Source organism: Theropithecus gelada, chromosome 8 (genome assembly GCF_003255815.1).
Source record: "Theropithecus gelada isolate Dixy chromosome 8, Tgel_1.0, whole genome shotgun sequence".
Classification (NCBI taxonomy): Eukaryota; Metazoa; Chordata; class Mammalia; order Primates; family Cercopithecidae; genus Theropithecus; species Theropithecus gelada.
In genome coordinates this window covers 27664422-27685417 of record NC_037676.1, presented here as the reverse complement: position 1 = coordinate 27685417, position 20996 = coordinate 27664422, and the positions used below count along the sequence as shown (strand labels likewise).

Genomic DNA, 20996 nt, shown 5'->3' with positions numbered 1-20996 from the left:
AGGTAAAGAAAAAAAACAACTTGAGAAGAAAAAAAAAAAGGACTATACTTTTTAAAAAGTATATGGCCACATTTACATATATATGTATATGTAACAAATATATATATGCATATTTGATAAAATTATAAAAATTCCTACCATCAGAAATAAACTTTTAATTACCAAAGGACTAGAACTGTCAAAACATGAAGTCAAGTTGAGCAATGAAGACGCCTACCATCAACAATGTTGACCTCTAAAGAAAAATATAATGAAGAAAAATCTGTTAGGAATAAGAACTTGTCGATACTGTATTGCCTGCAGGTGGCACAATGGCTCATTCTACTCTAGTTTTTCTCTTGAATATAAAAAGTAATTACTGTATAAGGTACAGAAAAAAGTAAACTTTGAAAAACATAAAATGAAAGGTAAGCTGACCTCCCACCCCAAACTCCTCCTTTTCCACTCACACACCATACAGTTTCTTGTCATCCGTCCTTCTTCATACATCTTTGTACATGTGTAAGTACGTCATCAGGGTAAAATACTAGCAGAACAATTGTTGTGACAGAGTATATACATTTTAAGTTACGACAGATTTTGTCAAATCGCCTCCCAAAGAGGCACCAGTTTATACGCCCATCTTCAAAAAATGCTGCATTGTGAATCCAGTATGTTAGTGGTGACTTAAAATTGAATTTACATTGTACAGCTTGGCACAGATCTGTTTCACTCAATAATGGTACACACAGAAAGGGCAGAATATTTAAATCAGGGAAGAAAGAAATATTAAGAATGTAAGGCTTCTGGAAGAAAGCAAAGAATTAAGAAAGGGTGGCACAGGCAGCAAGTAAGCCATCATTTGGAGAGATGACAGGGTATACTACAGAGACCAACTAGTAAGACCCTTAAGCCCAGATTTGGATAGTAAAAAAGAATCCCCAAAAGTTTACACACCATTACAGAGCCCCTTTTACTGCTCTTTTATTCCCTTACACAGAACCCAATTTTACCCATCTAAAATATCTATAAAAATAAAACCAAAAAAGTTTAAAATAGAAAAGTATGCAATGCTCAGAATCCCATAAATTAGACATTACTGGTACTTTCAATTTACAGACTAGAATATGAACCTCCTTCCTGACTATAAATTTTTAAAAAATACATATATAAATATAAAAATAAACACAACTCATAGAGGAAAAAATATCATAAACTCCTGCAGGATAAAAAGAAAAGTGAATCCTTTCCCCTAAGCTCTCAGTGCTACTGACCAAAGATAAATACCACGCTTTCCTGTGAATCCTTACAAAAATAAAAACAAAGATACAAAATATGCATAGGCCTGCATATAGCTAACATACAACTCTATTTTTAACTGGAGGTTCTTTAAAATCAGTTATTATTACGAAAATTTGCAAACATGTAAAAGAGCAGAAAGAGGAGACAGTTAATGAACGCTTATATAACTATCATCCAGCTTGAACAATTAGCAAATCATGGCCAATCTTATATCCCTTCCTCTCCCTGCTCCAAGAGGTATTCTCAAGCAAATTCCAGGTATCAGATATCTCATCATTTTAACATGTAAAATTCTTAGCAAACGCTCAATATTTGGTTTCCAAATCCAGAGTAGACATAGAAACTTAAAAAGTGGTTGGGAGAGTATAAAAAGGCTTAACCACTGGGGGGGGGGGGAGGGATAGCTACCAGAAGAGAAGAAAATAAAGTAAATGAAAACAACTATTTAATTACAGCTACACATAACAGTGACTCATCAAGAAGTTAAAGTCATGTTTAGGATCTTTGTTTTAAACAGGCAGGAAACTATGTTTTTTAAAGCTAAAATGGCTAAAAGACAAGTTTACCTTTTAGGAAGTTAATCAGCAGGTATTGCACTCACGCCAAACGGTTTTTCCCTCAAACAATACCCAATAAATGAGGCCTTACTACATTTAGCTGTGACTTGAGAGACAGACACATGGAGGGTCTGGGGTGAAGGATGGTTGGTGACACAAGGAAAACACATACCATAGAAACAGGAATTAAAAATGATAATTAAGATATGAATCTCTCAAATAATGCCTCTTGATAGTTTAAAATGGTAAAGAAAAACTACTACTACCATTTAATGAACACTTCTTTGGGTCAGACACTCACTGGGAAATAAGTACTTTACACTTAATAGCTCATTTAATCTCAGAATCCCTTCAGGTTGGTAATTAAGACAAGACACTACTTGCCCAAGGTCAATCAGCTAACGGACTTCCCTTTTCTTAGCAGAACTGTAGTTCTGCTATAGTAGGCTTCACCTTTCTCAAAATGTAAGATTCAAATACTATTTGTTATCATTTCTCTGGAGCAAATGTTTACTTCTGATAAGTACTATGCAAGAAGTCAAGCATCATTATGATTTGTGATTAAAATTACATGTATCACATATCATGGATATTTTTATTCCGAAAGAATTATTACATATAGTACTTGTCAAAAATTGATAGACCTATAGATAATCATGTAGCCTTTCCTACACTTCCAGTGACCAGAAAGCGTATTGGAGAGTTTTACTGATAAAGATTTTCCTTTTATAGTTTCTAAAATTGTTTCCTGTAACTTCAACCTATTCATCTGGCTGGACTGATAAAGATTAAATTTCTTTTTTCTTCCACAAGTCAGCCTTTTTAAAAATCAGCATAATCTTTGCAAATAGTCTCCATGTTAAATATTCTTTGTCCTGGCTGGGCACGGTGCCTAACGCCTGTTATCCCAGCACTTTGGGAGGCCCAGGTGGCCAGATGGCTTGAGGGTCAGGAGTTCGAGACCAGCCTGGCCAACATGGTGAAACCTCATCTTTACTAAAAATACAAAAATTAGCTGGGCATGGTGGCGGGGGCCTGTAATCCCAGCTACTCGGGAGGCTGAGGCAGGAGGATCGCTTGAACCCAGGAGGTGGTGGCTGCAGTGAGTCAAGATCATGCCACTGCACTCCAGCCTGGGCAACAGAGCGAGACTCCGCCTCAAAAATACAACTAAATAAATAAATATTCCTAGTTCTGATTCCAGTTGGATATGGTTTTCTACTTTTCTTTTCTTTTTAAGATAGGGTCTTACTCTGTCACCCAGGCTGGAGTGCAGTGGCACCATCACAGCTCACTGCAACCTCAACCTTCCAGGCTCAAGCAATCCTCCCACCTCAACCTTCAGAGTAGCTGGGACTACAGGTACATGCCACAATGCCCAGCTGAGTTTTAAAAAATACTTTTGTAGAGACAGGGATCCAACTATGTTGCCCAGGCTGGTCTCAAACTCCTAATTGGACTCAAGCGATCCTCCTCCCTTGGCTTCCAAAAGTGCTGGGATTACAGGTGTGAGCCACCACGCTCAGCCTGATTTTCTCATTATCTTGACTGCCTTCTTCAGATGTGCATGTCAGAGTTTATCTTAAAAAGTGGCTCCCCAAATTCAGCACAAAACTCCTGCAGAGAGCCTAACCAGAGCAGAATGCAAGGAAACTATTAATTCTCTGGGCCTGTACTTTAAAATTATATTCGGTACTTTCTCTCATCACCACATCATTTTTTTGTATATTAGATGTGCAGATAACCCTTATGTCTTTTGCACATTCATTCAAGAAGCATTGATTAAACATGTATGATGCAACCACACAAGCTTCTCTTTTCTCCAGGCTTCCTTTTCCTAAACTCAGCTTTTGTTGTTGTTGTTAAGCAAAATAGTCTTATTTTCACTTTTTCCTCTAAGCAGGCATTACCACTTGACATACTATATATTGATTTTATTTGTCTATTATCTATATCTGCTCCTAAAATATTATTTGGGCCGGGCATAGTGGCTCACACCTGTAATCCCAGCACTTTGGGAGGCCGAGGTGGGTGGATCATGAGGTCAAGAGATCGAAACCATCTGGGCCAACAAGGTGAAACCCTGCCTCTACTAAAAATATAAAAATTAGCTGGGCGTAGTGGCGTGCGCCTGTAGTTCCAGCTACTCGGGAGGCTGAAGTAGGAGAACCGCTTGAACCCAGGAAGTGAAGGGTGCAGTGAGCCGAGATCACGTCACTGCACTCCAGCCTGGCAACAGAGCAAGACTCCGCTAAAAAAATAAATAAATAGGCCGGGCGCAGTGGCTCACGCCTGTAATCCCAGCACTTTGGGAGGCCGAGGCGGGCGGATCACAAGGTCAGAAGATCGAGACCATCCTGGCTAACTCGGTGAAACCCCGTCTCTACTAAAAATACAAAAAATTAGCCAGGCGTGATGGCGGGCGCCTGTAGTCCCAGCCACTTGGGAGGCTGAGGCAGGAGAATGGCGTGAACCCGAGGGGAGTTTGCAGTGAGCTGAGATCGCACCACTGCACTCCATCCTGAGCGACAGAGCAAGACTCTGTCTCAAAAAAAAAAAAAAAATAATAATAATAATAATAATAAAATATCTGGAACATAACAGGCACTATAATATTTGCTGAACTAATTCATGAATAGAGAGAAGAGTTTAAAACATCACATTCTTTATGGCTTCTGGACAAGAGGCTCCAGGCTACTGCTAGATGATGTTAGAGCTTTATCAATAAATACAGGTAATCAGAAAAGCCACATGACTGCCACATACCCTCCAGAATTTACTGTAATAGTCTAGTACAGGAATTACAGGTCTTGATTACTTTAAAACACATGGTGGCTTTTACTGTTGATCTCAATTATGTTCTCTACTTTTTTCTATTCTAAAATATGTAATCTGAAATAGAAATATATATTTCTCTATTATCAATAGTGAGTAACTGGTAAACTCTGTTGAACTATGCTAGGAAATGTCAGAGAATACTTATCCCTAGGTCAGAGCTGAGCTACCATCTCTACCTCTATACAGTTGTGCCTCTAATGTACTGACTCCAACCATGATTACCTTCAAGCATAGTCAGTTTAAATGTCACTTCCCTTGTGGCTTCACTGTTTCAGAAAGAGTTGTAACTGTACAATCTGTGGTTTGACTTCAGATCTTCAGATTCGTCTAAACATATCTAAGGAGCCGCCACTGTTTATAATATACTACTTAGCATTCCCTTCTATGGAAATCTCAGGGTGCTCCACTCCCATGGGGTCATTACTGTTAAGTTATATGTGAACCTATTCCATTCTTACTGAATTACAGTACAAATGTATTATAGCAGGTAGAACTTTCTCTCGATGTCAGTTTAGTGCAATTGTTCCCAAACTGTGCTGTACATCAGAATCACATGTAAGTCTCTTATAAGCATAGAAAAATCCCCAGCGAACTCTGGACTTACTGAATCCAAACTAGAGGTGGGGGTCCAAGAATATTTTTAAATGGCTCCTAAGATAATTCCACTTGGGAACTATGTACTGGTTTAGAGTACAAGAAAAATTCTCATGATGCAATACCTTATCTCCTGGGTAAAATATAATGTCTAGGCATAAAGACATACATACTGGCATTCCAAGCTGAATTGATGAAATACATTTAATGATTTAATCATAAGTGAAGATAAACTTGACAGCACTTAGGATATGTCTACTTTAAAGGAATTCATATACGATATTGGTGAAAGTAACTCATAAGAATTCCCAAACTAGTCTCTAACCTCTGTTGCTCTCATCCCACATAGTAATTACTTGCCCCAGCCAATCAGGTCCTGTAGACCTTCTGAACCGGAATACCTTCCTCCCCTTTCTTTTCTACTGGCTTCAGGACAGCAAATAGTCTTTCAAACCTCTGCTAGTACAGCACCACACATATATTTCTGGTATCCTGTATTACAATAATTTGAATACCTATCTGTCTTTCCCTACTAGAATGTGAGCAGAAGAGCAGGGATTGTTTATCAATTGCTGCAGTCTCAGCTGCTACCAATGAGCTGGCAACAAGCAGTAAATAAATCTTTGCTTAGTGAAGAAATGAAAGAAAATGCCCATTTTGAAGTCTTATTCAAGTAAGATCATCTTAAGGGTTCCAGTCCTAAAAATTAGCACCAAAAGATTCTATGATACTAAATTTAAAAATAGCATAATTCAGACATTTTCCAAGATAATTAATAAGAATTTATTAAGTATCCACTGCAAGCCAAAATGCTAAAGTTACAAAGATAAATAGGCTTTGTTCTTGATAACTGGGTAAATAATATGTGTTCTCAGGATGAAAGAGTTACCACCCACCCTACCCTGTCATTGGTTTACGATCTATATTCACAGTGCCTTGCAGGCCAAACTCTGTTAAGACTGCAGGTGCCCCACTCCTCCACCAAGGTAGCTAAAAAATACCAGAGAATCCAGATCAACATCTCCATGTTGCTTAGCCCATGACAGCTCTCCAGAGTTGACTCCAACAGGAAAACTTAAAAAGCTGAATTGCAGAGTCTCCTATCATCATTATAAATAATTTTAACGTCTGTGTAACTATTATTCAAAAAAGGAAACTATCTCCTGGACTAAAACAAACAAAAATTATTCCTACTGGCATACATCTGGAATATTTTCATGTTAAAAAATTAAAGTTTACTCATAGAACTAATACAGAATATAATACAGATGCCCTGATTTATTACTCATTCATGTAGCTTTGAAACCTCTACTCTCTTCGCTTTGCAGGCAGAGTAGAATAAACAATTACTAGAGCAAAAAATTGTGGTCTTGAGTTTCTGGAAGATTTAATGTCTTCATCCTTATTTTGCATTTCCCTTACCCCAGAAGTTTCCCAATCCTTAATAAAGGAAATAATTATAGAATTGGAGAAAGATATTTTATTAAGCTAGAATAAGGTAAATAATAAAATCTTATATTAAGCTAGAACTGATGTTAACAATCATGTTTTCCAGTCACATCAGTTTACAGATGAAAAAAAATCTGATCGTAGGAGCTAGAAACTCTGATTCCCAGGTTAGTGCTAGCACTAATTTGCACAATAAATAAAAGCAAAAATTCCAGACATTTAGAAACTTAAGATCTACTAAATGCATGTCATTCAAAGGTTTTGTTAAGAGTTAAGAATTGTTATAAATGTGCAAACAGAAGCCTTCTATAGCTGGCCATAGACAAGGATTTCCTGTAGAAGGAGAAGAAAATAAAATTTTAAAACATATTTTCACAGAATACCATCTTTAAAAAACCTGTAACATGAGATAAATGGTATCCTCTCTATACAGGCACTTCTTTTATGCCTCAATCCTGCAAGATCCAAGTATTCATTCATTTATGCACTCAGCAAATATTTACTAAGCACCTATTATATGCTAGGCACTGGGAAATATAGCAATGAACAAAACAAAATTCCTGCTCACATGGAAGTTACATTCTTGTGGTAAAACAATGTATTTTCAGGTCATGATAATTACAATGGAGAAACAAAAAGTGGGGAAATTTGATAGGGACAGTGGATGGTAGGATTACGATTTTAAATAGAATGCTCAGAGAAAGTCTTATTGAGAAAGTAAAATCTTAATAAAGATTTAAATAAGGTTAGGTTAGGCCTGGCACAGTGGCTCAAGCCTGCACTCCCAGCACTTTGGGAGGCCAAAGAAGGAGGATCACTTGAGCTCAGGAATTCGAGACCAGACTGTGCAACATAGTGGGACCCCATATCTACAAAAAATTTTTTAAAATTAGCTAGGTATCATGGCATGCACCTCTAGTCCCAGCTCAGCTACTCAAGAGGCTGAGACAGGAGGATCACTTGAGCCCAGGAGATTCAGGCTGTAGTGAGTGTATTCGCACCACTGTACTCCAGTCTGGGCAATGGAGCAAGACCCTGTCTCAAATAAATAAATAAATAAATAAATAAATAAATAAATGAAGTTAGGCAGCAAGCCATGTAGATACCAAGGACAAAGCATTCAAGATCAAGATCTCGCAGCCTACCAGTTTCAAAGAAACTGCACGAAGACAATATGGTTAGAGCTGCATGAACAAAGTAACACGTGAGAACATGAAATCAGGGGCATGAGGGCCAGATCAAAGGAGAATCTACACTTGAAAATTTCTATTAAAAATATGAAATATTATCTTAGCTAACGTGGATTAAGTCAACAGCCTTAGTAGGGATAATCCAATTTAACAGGAGATTTAGCATGAATTGCTAATGGTAGAATTTCTGATAATATCAACAGGTTACTCAAGACATTAATTTTGGACATTCCCAGCATCCATTAAATTGTACTTCAGAGTATTATCAACTACTCTTCCGACTAGCTTTGATGCATCATCAGTCAATTTACTAGGTGGTGAGTGCTGAAAGGAAGAAAAGAAGGCAGAAGATGAGAGAATTCATATGCTCTCAATTGCAAAAGAAGTGGAGAAGTGTTTTACTTTCCATATCTCAGGAGGATATGCTAATATATAATTCAGAATAACCAGGTGGCCAGTCAGATAATGGTTCACAATTAAAAGGTGAAGTCTAACAAATTCCACAGAGCCAACTTACTCTTTACCCAATACTCGTAATACTGTAAGCAACTCAAGGACAACAGTTTATTTCTCTGCATTCCTCAGAGTCTACTATAGAGAGTTATTTTAGGGCCTCACATTTTATACTGCCTTGCTAATAGACATAAAAATTACCTGAATTCATGAAAAAAGCTTCTCCATCTGAGTTGTGGAGCATACATCTTTCTTACACACCCATCTTTAAACACCTGGGCTACAGATAAGCATCACATTTTCTCTTTCTTATGTTCCTCTATATTCCTCAAGATAATGTATTCTACTCCAAAATGACAAGGGTTTATCTCAATTTTATCTTCTAAAGTATTCATATGTTTCAGATCCCTTATCCTGAATTATTTTCCTCAGATATCTACTGACAAGCTCCTGGGTTCTCAAACTATAATGACAATTATAAACTACAATGTGCCATACAAATATACAGTGTTAATATTTGTATTTATTGTGTGCAACCAAATATAATGAGATCTCACAAAGTACCCATTGTTCTATGGACTTATATGTAACTATAGGTGGCAAGACCTCTTCGATCTTTAGAATAATTTCCAGACTCAAATTGGCTTTAAATTCTTTTATGTTATTTCTAACCAGCATTTTTAAATGAGCTAAATTTATATCCTATGCTCTTTATTACTTATTTTATCTGAGCTAAGATACATAAAAATAATGATTTGAAAATATATATCAAACATTATTTTTTGTGTGTGTTTTTGTGTTTTTTTTTTGAGATGGAGTCTTGCTCTGTCACCTGGACTGGAGTGCAATGGCACCATGTCAGCTCACTGCAATGGCACCATGTCACCTTCTGAGTTCAAGTGATTCTCCTGTCTCAAGCTCCCAAGTAGCTGGGATTACAGGCATCCACCACCATGCTAGGCTAATTTTTTGTATTTTTAGTAGAGATGAGGTTTCACCATGTTGGCCACACTGGTTTTGAACTCCTGACCTCAAGTGATCTGCCCGCCATGGCCTCCCAAAGTGCTAGGATTACAGGCATGAGCCACCTACCACGCCCGGGCAACACAATCGTATTAAGAATATCCCCTATGGGCCGGGCACGATGGCTCACACTTGTAATCCCAGCACTTTGGGAGGCCGAGGTGAGTGGATCACCTGAGGTCAGGAGTTCGAGACCAGTGTGGCCAACTTGGTGAAACCCCATCTCTACTAAAAATATGAAAATTAGCTAGGCATGTGGCAGGCACCTGTAATCCCAGCTACCTGGGTGGCTGAGGCAGGAGAATCACTTGAACCTGCGAGGCGGAGGTTGCAGTGAGCCAAGATCGTGCCATTGCACTCCAGTCTGGGTGACAGAGCAAGACTCCATCTCAATAAAGAAAAAAAAAAAAATATGCTCTAAGGATTTCATGATGGTTACACAACTGTGAATATGGTAAAATTCATTGACCTGTATACTTTAAATGGGTAAATTGTATGGTGTGTGAACTATATCTTATTAAAGTTATTTCAAAAAGTGGGGGGAAAAAATATTCCCCATGAAAGGCAGAGAATAATGGACTATTAAAATTCTGCCTTTATACTTTATGTTATGTCATATCCCACAATATTAAGTGTTATTAGATAAATTCAAAATATAATTGATAGGTCATCCTTTTAAACAGAAATTCACATCTGGAAAAATTCATTCTTTACTTGATAAACTAAAACAAAATACAAAAATGCTACACTAAGTGGTACCAACTGCCCTCCTTAGCAGGTTCTTTTATCTATAACCTTCTCTCCAATCCTACTGCTATCTTACTTGAGACCTTCTCTTTCTGTTGTACTAATGTAATGATTTCCAACCACTCTCCCTACCTTCCGTCCTATTCTTGTTATACATCATTAACAAAGTAATCTTCCTCAAATGAAAAACTGGGAGTTGGATAAAATAAGAGATTACAAAGAATAAGATTTTACGCAACACTGTTGTGTGTTTGACCTCAGGTTCTAACACTTGTTAGCAGTTTGATCTTGTACAAATGTCTTAATCTTGTTAAGCCCTCATTTCCTCTTCTGTAAACTGTGGACAATGATATCTTCCTCAAGGGATCAGTATGAGAATTAAAGATACAGTAGAAGAAGCTTCTAAAGTAGGCACCTAGAAATGTTAGCACTTTTGCCTCTTTGAAAGTTTGAAGCATTAACATTTCTAAAAGCTATCACATCTTTAGGGAAACCTCTTAAGGAGGATAAAGTCACAGGAGGTAGTATTTGTAACAAAAATAACAACATTGGAATGGCCTACTGAGAACACTTGCTTTTGAGTGGGGGAGTTTATTTGGAGAATCAAACTATGATGAGAAAGTTGTTTCCTAAATACGCAGAAATCCAGAGCTAGGCAGGTATCTCTCAGCCAAGAACTGCTTGGATGAGACTTGCTTTCCCCCAGCAACTGCAGGGACTCATTGTCCCGAGTTTCTTTCCAAAATTCAGGTTTTTACAGTGCCTCTAATGAACCTTTTAATTATTCTAATTATGAATAAATTACTATTTGAGAAAAAGAATCAAAGCAGTAGTTTCTAACCACCTTGAAGGAATTACCTTTTTCTTCCCAAAAGCTGTGTAATCTCTTTTGATGGATTGGAAACAGGTCCAACAAGAGGAAGAGAAGAAATGATTAGTGACAACTGTACACCTCTCTCCAGTGGGAATTTCTAAAAACTAAAATAAGGATATAGTACTGGAGACCCACCAGGTTAAGATTTTTGATCCAATGGAAATAGTAATCCAATGCTTGGAAACTTTAGCTCAAGTTCTTAATTCCTCTTCCAGGACCTCACAGAACAAACCACATTCAAAGGATGCCATGAATGACTTCAGACAGAAAAACTTTTATTGGTAAGCTTTATTTTATTAATAATACTTAACCAATATCAATGATCATGCTCTCCTGCTCCTTCAAATAATGACCAGACTCTAGAAAGAATCTTGGTAGAAATCATGAAGAGAACATAACAAATGTCTGTATTTTCTGTTTCTAGTTGCTAAAATTCTAAGTCTACACTTACAAAATAGAAATGCTTGTTGGATTTATAGGATATGAATAATTAAATGAACAGAAATGCAGTATTTGAATCTCATGATTCTATATATTGTGACTAAAAAACATCAAGGGTAAAGGAAACTCCAAATAAAGATTTCAGAAGACAGACAATGATGATATGCAGAACTGAATACTGTAAAAATCAGTGGACCATCTAGGGGCAATATCTAGCCTGCAGCAGATGATGAGAGACTAGAATATGTAGAAAGTCAGAGCTAGAGAAACAAGCCAAGAATGTGTCTCTGTAGGTACAACAGTAGAGGGCAGAAACTCCTGGCTTAGGGGGCTGGATCAATCCTGTGGATGTATATTGACCTACACAGTATTTAAAAGTTGGGAGGCTGCATATAAATATTGAGGCTTCTGTTTTTATAGAAGAAGAAGTGCAGCATCTGTCACCACTGAGTTTGTAATCCTTCATGTAATCCCTTGATATAGGACATGCACCTTTCAGTTCACCACAGGGCAGAGTGACAGTGGTCACCCCACCATCTCTAGACACCAAGTATCAACTCTCATTTATCATTGAAGGTTATACTGTGGTTTGTCCCACGCAAGAGATGTAATTCTTTACACTTATGTCTCTATAAGAAGTGTTAACAGGGTTCGGAGCATGCTACCCCAAAATATGTTACTTTGGCATATTGATTATTTTGAGTTAAGGGCACTAGAAAAACAGCAGATACAAGAAGGCACTCTGACCTTCCTTTCCTTCCTGAAAGCAGAAGATAACATTTCCATGTGAAAGGTGCCCTCCCTGTACCAGGAGGAAGGAAGACATTCTTACCACCAGAACCTGGGAGTTGAGGACAAGAGAAATCTGTACAAACAAACCTTGTCAAACTAACCCTTATCTGCCTAGTCAGTTTTCCACGACAAACTGCTCTAGCCCATATCCCTTTGCCTTGTCATGTTTTCACAATTTACTACTCTTTGTCTACTCAGTATATAAGGTTTTGGTCCTCACTGCTTCCTTGGGTCTTCATTTTCTTGTGAGGGCTCCCATGTACATGTAAATTATTGAAAACAATTTGTATGCTTTTTCTCTTGTTAATTTACATCAGTTTAATCCTTAAGCCCGGCTAGAGACCCTAAATGTACACAGAAGAAATTTTACCTCCCCCACAGTGTGAAACAAAACAATCTATTTTTTTCCCCTTATACCTGGTCCACTTACTTATATTGCCTGGGCACTTCCTGAGCAATCATCAAATAAAATCAGATGGTGATGAAGCAGTTCACAAAAAGCAGGAGTCTAGAGTAGAAGCTAGGAATCAAAGACAAAACAAAAGCCAAAAAGCCAGACAAAGCCCCTCAGAGTTTAGTAACTGAAAAGGTAGCAGGATCCAAATTACAATGCACACAACTTTTAACCCAGCAATGCCAGTAGTAGAGATTTATGCTACAGATACACTCATAAGCAAAATAATTTATGTTCAGTATTATTCTTTGTAGTATTATTTGTAACACCAAAAGATCAGAAAACACCCTAAATGTCACCATTAGGGGACTACATAAATAAGTTACAGTATAACCATACAATGCAACTATAAAAAAAAATAAGAAAATTCGTTATGTGCTAATATGAAACAGACTCCGAGAAAAGAACAAGGAGCTGAATATACATATGTCAGTTGTGAAGGAGCAGCAGGAGGAGGAAAGTGGGGAAGAATATAAATAACTATATATAGATTTGTTTTTACACACGCATGAAATATTTCTGGAAGGATACAGAAGAAACTGGTAGTATTAATTCCCTCAAGGAGGAGAACTTAATAACTGAGGGATGGGGGCAGTTCTGTAGCAGGTAAAAATTAGTTTTAAAAATGTAACAAATTGGCTGAGCTGATTCCAAATATGACTAAGAAATTAAGTAATTACCAGAACTGGTGTGGCAATGACCCCCTCCCTCCATATATATGTTATTTTGCCTTGTTCAAGGATGCTGGAGATTTCAGAAGGAACCGAGAGGGGGTGAAGGAGTGAGCAGAAGGAGACTGCGATGAACTAAGGACAATGGAATAAATGGCATGGTGTCTTTTTCCATCTGGCTCCTTGAACTGGGTCTAATTCAGTCTGGTACCTCCAGGGCACCCTGAAGACTGGCAGCTCTGAAGCACTAAAGACAGCATTTCTCACACCGCTACTATCTCTCACAGAGGACCCAGTAGCAGTGGCATTGATAGATGCCACACTGGGGTGGCCTGAGAGAGGATGGACTTCCCAAGGGAGGCTGTAAGGAAGGAGTATTCGTTTCTGTTCTTGAACACATGTCACATTCCATTCGAGGGCTCCCAGAAATACTGAAGAGGACTCTGAAAGGGCTGGGTGGTTTGTGTAAGCAAGAGGAAACTAAAAGTTATTGTCTATCTCTGCCTTTGGTGATGAAGCCCTAGAAGCAATCAACCTATAAAAATATAACAGTAATATGTAGAGAAGTAAAAGAACAGAAAACAATACTCTGGCAAGAGAACCAAAGGAAATTCTTACTGAATTTTTTTTAAACTTAGGCTACTGCTCACTGAACAGGAAGTAGAGAAAAAACATGAGGATGGCTGGAAAGAGGTTACTCAAGGCTCTGCTGGGAACCAACACACTTAGTTATGCAGTACCTACTTTCTAAAGTGAAATCTTTCAACTGCTTTAAAATGTTTCTTTTCTAAGCCATTGAAAGCAATGAGATCATGTTCTTGATTAACTGCCAGGTTTTTTTCCTCTGCAACCCAGATTGTTGAAGTTAAAAAGAAGAAAAATTAGAAAAATAAAAAAGTAAAGGTAAGATTTGGGAACAGAAAAGAGAGGGGGAAACCATAAATATATTTTAATAACCTAGTGGTAGGAAATTATGTAATGACCTAATATAGAGTTGTTTTGTTTTTTAAATTGAGGACATCTTGCCCTGTTCCAAAAATACAACAAAGTATTTATTTCAATTTAATTTATCTAACTGATGTTTTCCTATTCCATTTTACCCAGAGTTAACATATACAATCTCTTTGTGCCCCACAGCACAAAATATTTATAAATACATAGATGAGCCATTTGTAAAAGACAGTTTGTGCTGAAACCATAGAGCTTTCTGAACCATAGAAAAAAATATGAGGACTAGCCTTAGGTAATTTTGGTTTACATGTTTTTCACAAGGGGAAATAAACAATATTGACTACTCTAAACAATGGACAGTAAGATAATTTCTAAGATAAGCAAAAAGTAAAATATACAAGAATTAGAAACTAAACTCCATCTTGAAATACAACTCCTAGAGGTTATAGAATAAATAACAATAACATGATCCATGTGTTAATATTATTACTTTGTATCCACCACAGTGCCTTCCACCTATATCAGGAGCTATTTAATGTAATTTTATATGTGAATAGAACCTTTATACTTTTCAAAGTACCTTCACATTTCTCATTTGATGCTCACAACGCCCTGTGAAGTAGGTAGGGCAGGTTTCATTCAGTTTTACAATACTAAAAGAGATAGAGAAAAGTTAAGGGATAAATTATATGTCAGTTGTAAGTCAGAGACAGAATGCAAGGGTCCAGAACTCCTGGTCCAATGCTTGTCCAAAAGATGTCTGCAGACCATTATTCCTCCACCCACTCAATATTTATTATGCAACAACTGTGTTCTAGGAACTATTTTAGTCATTAGGAACATAACAGAGAAAAAGAACGTACGTATTTCTACCCTTAGGAAGCTTCCAGTGTAGTGAGAGTCATTACATAAATAACAATACAAATAAATGCAAAGTTGCACTTGTGATAAACATTATAATGGGGTATTGAGTGCTATAAGAACATATAATGTGGGAGAGTTGACTTTGTCAGAGAGATTGGGAAAGGATTCACCTTGGGAACTAATGATAAAGTTCACTGACTAGCCTTTTAAAAAAATCTAAAACAGGCCAGGTGCAGTGGTTCACACCTGCAATCCCAGCACTTTGGGAGACCGAGGCGGGTGGATCACCTGAGGTTGGGAGTTCAAGACCAGCCTGACCAACATGAGGAAACCCCATCTCTACTAAAAATACAAAATTAACTGGATGTGGTGGCACATGAATGTAATCCCAGCTACTCAGGAGGCCGAGGCAGGAGAATTGCTTGAACCCAGGAGATAGAGGTTGGGGTGAGCCAAGACAGCACCATTGCACTCTGTCTCAAAAACAATAACAAAAAAAACTAAAACAATTGTTTTTAAAAAGATAAAGCTCAGATCTGAAGGATAGACATTATATAGACAAAGAAGCAAAGGGAACATTATGTATAAAAGACCTACTATGGGAGGGGCCAAAATACAAGAGATTTTTTTAAAAAGCAGCCTGTTTGACACACTGCCTCATCCCCAGCTTACTGCAATCAGAGTGTAAGGTTAGGGCTGGTGTTTTTTAACAAGCTCCCCAGCCGGGCCCAGTGGCTCACGCATGTAATCCCAGCACTTCAGGAGGCCGAGGCGGGTGGATCACCAGAGGCCAGGAGTTCGAGACCAGCCTGGCCAACATGGTGAAACCTCATCTCTACTAAAAATACAAAAATTAGCCAGGCGTGGTGGTGGGTGCCTGTAGTCCCAGCTACTAGGGAGGCTGAGGCAGGAGAATCACTTGAATCCAGGGAGGCGGAAGTTGCAGTGAGCCAAGATGGCGCCACTGCACTCCAGTCTGGGCGACAAGAGCAATACTCCATCTCAAAAAACAAAAACAAGAACAAAACAAAAAACAAAGTAAGGTTTCAGTGACTCCTGCCCTATTCCAATGATTATTTCAGAGCATCCAAGAAGTTTCACTCAGGAATAGCGGGTGACTGTAAACAATGCAAAAATAGAAGAACTGCTACATCCATTCAAAAGCTGCTAAATTATCTGCATTCTAGAGGGTGATATCATTTTTTGTTCTTTCCTTTTCTTTTTCTTTTTTTTTTAATTTTTTATTTTTGAGACGGAGTTTGGCTCTTGTTGCCCAGGCTGGAGTGCAATGGTGCAATCTCGGCTCACCGCAACCTCCGCCTCCCAGGTTCAAGCAATTCTCCTGCCTCAGCCTCCCGAGTAGCTGGGATTACAGGCGCATGCCACCATGCCCGGCTGATTTTTTATATTTAGTAGAGACAGGATTTCACCATGTTGGTCAGGCTGGTCTGGAACTCTTGAACTCAGGTAATCCACCCAGCTCAGCCTCCCGAAGAGCTAGGATTATAGGCATGAGTCACGCCTGGCCTCTTTTGTTTTTTTAAAGAGACAAAGTCTTGCTTTCTTGCCCAGGCTGGCCTGAAACTCCTAGCCTCAAACAATCCTCCCATCTTGGCCTCCCAAAATGCTGGGATTGCAGGCCTGATCCCCCATCATTTTTAATCTAGAAAGGAAGAATTTATGAAGGTGGTGCCATCACCCTAGGCTTTGAATTTCCACAGATAGAAAAAGGCTACTACTCCAGAAGAAAAAGAAAAGAAGCAAATGAAAAGATACTCCTGGCCAGGTGAGGTGGCTCATGCCTATAAACCCAACACTCTGGGAGGCCAAGGCCAAAAGGATCACTTGAGGCCAGGAGTTCAAGACCAGCTGGAGCAACATAGCAAGACCCTGTCTATACCAAAAAAAAAAAAAAAAAAAAAAATTGCCAGGAGTGGTGTTGTGCACCTGTAATCCTAGCTATTCTTAAGGCTGAAGTTGGAGAATCACCTGAGCCCAGGAGTTCGGGACTGCAGTGAACTATGATTCTATGATTGTGCCACTGTATTCCAGTCTAAGCTAATGAGCAAAAGACCCTGTCTCTTAAAAAACTAAAAATAACCAAAAAAAAGATACCCCTTGCTGCTTCCTGTGAGTGTGAATATTTCATTTTACTGTAGCCCTTCCTAAGTGGTACTTATTTTAGAAATATCATTCTCATAATACCTGAAAGTTGCAGAGGTCTTGCAGCTTACAAATCTTTAATTTTATACTCACAACAAATTCTATTACATTGCAAGAGCAGATATTAAGTTTCTCGATTTTGCAGATAAAACTAACTGAGGGAGGTTTACTTGTGCAAAGTCACAGTTCAACACTGCTCTTTGTTTTTAACATATAGATTCCTGACCGACATGATGTGGAAAACATACTTATCAAAGTCTGTTATCTGAAATATGGAGAACTGAGTAGGCCTGCGATGCCAGACATACAAGAACTCTAGTATGACAAATTGAAACAAAAGCCTGTTATCCTGGCTTCAATTAATAAAGGCAATGAGCAAGAGGTCTCCTGAGGCAGTCAAAAAGAGAAAATGACAGACGGAGATTCAATGAGGGATCTATGATGACACCTAATAACTGAAGTATAAAAAAAAATTATGGACAGGGGAGAAAAAACAAAACTAAGTAGCATAATATACTGAGGGACAAAAGTGAATAGATGGCGGATCCATGTTTCACCTTCAAAATTTACTTTCTAATTTTTAAAGTTATTTTTCAGTTTTCTCCCATAAATTACCTTCAAGAAAACTTTGATGATCATCATACTTTCTAAGTCTATGCTGTCCCTGGCTGTAAAACATGTTTATTCTTCTCTTCCTTTTCTAACACAGGGGGGCTCTAGAAATGATAAGAGTCTTGCCTTTGAGATTAAACCTCCACTTTGCGCAAAATATTATGGAAGATACAAAGAGGAGGTCTCCAGTCTCAAGGTTAGTATTTTGGCAACACCGGTAGGTACTAAGACTACTTCCCAAGATTGTATTGAAGAAAATGTGTTGGGCTGCACTCTATTTTCATAAACAAAAAGAACTTTTCTTAAATGGAAGAACAAAACTTTCAGAGCCATGATGAAAGAATTCCATGTCACACAGAAATTAATCCAAGGAACTGGAGGCCTTTGGGTTATGAATCTATCTGGCCTATAGCAAGTACTCTTATGAGATAATAATGTGGTACACATAAGAATAATTTTCCTTTAGGGTGGCATAAAGTTAGAAAGAACAGAGATTAGGAATAAACATTAACTGCTAGTGAGAAAAACAGAATTTCAATGACTACGGATAACAAACAACTTATTACTACAACCCAAAAGATTTAGGACATCTGTACAGAAATGCTGACACCCACTTCAAAATCGCTAGAACCAGTTTATAAGTCTCTTTTTCCATCCTAGCTGTGCTATCCTCACTAGCAATCTCACATCTTCCTTCTTGTCTGGCTGACTGGAAAGGTGGTGCACTAACAACTGAAAAATATACATATAGAAAGAAGATGATAGCCTATTTTTTTCTTTCACTCTTTTCAATACTACCGTCTTATATCCTGTACTCCCTAAAATGAAGAATAATATTGTACTTTAATTGCATTAATTGAACAAAATTCTATATTCCTGTTTTTATATTAAAAGTAGAATGAACGTAATTTTTAAAAATCTTTCTTGCCCCCAAAACCCTCAGCACAGCTCTTTGAAAGTGGCCTTGGTTGCTGTTTCTTTTTTTTTTTTTTTTAACCCTCTGGTTCAGTGGTCCTTGATGGAAAAAATACTCTTAACTTGTGTAATATAGAAAGTTTAAATTTATAATGGATGAATCTCTATAACCTAACTCTCAGATATTAAAAAGATTCATTTTCTCTGTGCCAAAGACAAGTGGATTTGTGAAGCCATAGAGTTCATCTCATTTGACATGAAATCATTCTCATTTTAGCTCAAAGTGCCTAATATGTTCTTGGGAACCACTTAACTATCTTTCATTTCTCACAGTGGATAATTACATGTTTTAGAGTACAGCTGAATCTCACTACAACTAAAAAAGTACGTGGAGAAAATTTCTAGGCAAAAAGTACTCTAATGACCAGTTTTATTATTATTATAGTTTAAATGCATAATACATAGTATATATTTATAATGTAATATTAATTCATATAATTATAAATGATATTATTATCTCTATATTTTAATTGCTCATAAAAATAATACTGGTGAAAGGGACTGGTCTGACATAAAACTACAGAGTGTAACAGTGTGAGCAGTTCTTCTCTTATGAGAAAAAAAAATGTGATTACACCCACTTTTGATTCCTACAGTCAAGAATCAGAGGGTTAAAATAAACTGGAGTTTATACATCTACTGAAACATTAAAAAATTTTACACTCCCCTTAGCAGATAATTATAGTTAGTATTGTGAAAAAGAGACATCTTTTCATACTTAGCATTTTGAAGAACTATTAAGGACCAACTATGTATAATAACAATGGTGATGATGACACATTAAATAAGAATAGCAAGAGCACTTTATATATATTTTCTTTTCTATTTTTTTATTTGACTTTCTATGTAATTCTAGAGAGCAGGCATCAGTATTACCATTTTACAAAAAAAAGAAAGCCAATACACAGAGAAAATAACAAAACACTAATTTACTAAACAGTATCTTTGATAAGTGTCAGAGTCAAGATTATATATTAGAGGTTCCTGACTAAGCTCAGTACACTCTTTTCTATGCTATACTGGAGTAATGCATTGCAAAATAAAGCTGCAAATTATACCCATCTCATGGTGCACGTCCTTTTGTAATGTGACCTTGCTGCTCTTCCATCATGTCTTTAGAAGTTTATAATTTGATAAAACAGAATTTACCAATATTCTCTTATTGTTCATGTTTTTTGGTTTCTCTCTAAGAAACTTGGCTTTAGCAAAGTTATATTTTCTTCTGTATTTCTTCTAGAATCTTTATCCTTCCACCTCTTAGGTTTAGGACTATAATCTACTCAACTTAATTTCTGTATATAGTATGAAGTAAGAGTCAAGAAATGCTCTCCCTTACCCTCAAATGGATATTCAGTTCTTCCACCTCCATTTCCTCAATGAACTACCTTGGCATATTTGTCAAAAATTAATGAGCCATAAACAAAAGTCTTTCTAGTCTCTATTCTGTTCAACTCATCTATCCTATGCTAACATCACAGTCTTTAGTTGTGTAATTCCTCTAATTTTTTAAAAATTGGCTTACTGTAGGTATTCTGAATTTCCATATAAGTGACAGACTAAGCTTATCAAGTTCTATAAAATCCTTCCAGGGATTTGATTGAGACTGGGTTCAACTTGGAAAGAACTGAAAATTACAAATTATTGAGTCTTCTGATCCATTAACATAGTATATATCTTAATTTATTCAGGTTTTAATTTATGTCAGCAGTGTTGTATATTTTTCAGTACCAGGTCTTGTACATATTTATTTATTTTTAAGTATTTCATTTTTTGATGCCACTATAAGTGGCAATGTTATTGTGCTTTCCCTTTCCAATTGTTTATTTCTAATATAAGGGTGTACAAAACTAAAAATGATTTCTGCATATTATTTCATATATCCTGTGACTTTATTAAACTAACTTAATAATTCTAAGAGTTTTAAAAAACATATCCCTTAGGATTTTTTTTTTTTTTTTTACAAGCACAATTATGTTGTCTGTGAACAGAGACAGCTTTGGTTCTTTTTTCTGTAGTCCATATGCCTTCTATTTTCCTATTTTACTGGCGAGGAGCTATAGTATATTA

At 37.2% G+C, this 20996-nt stretch overlaps 1 protein-coding gene across 3 annotated transcripts in view; it reads right to left on the bottom strand.

Moving 5' to 3' along the window:
* Window positions 1-20996, bottom strand: part of HMBOX1 (homeobox containing 1) — a 166996-nt gene that overhangs the window by 100964 nt on the left and 45036 nt on the right. The window lies entirely within an intron of this gene.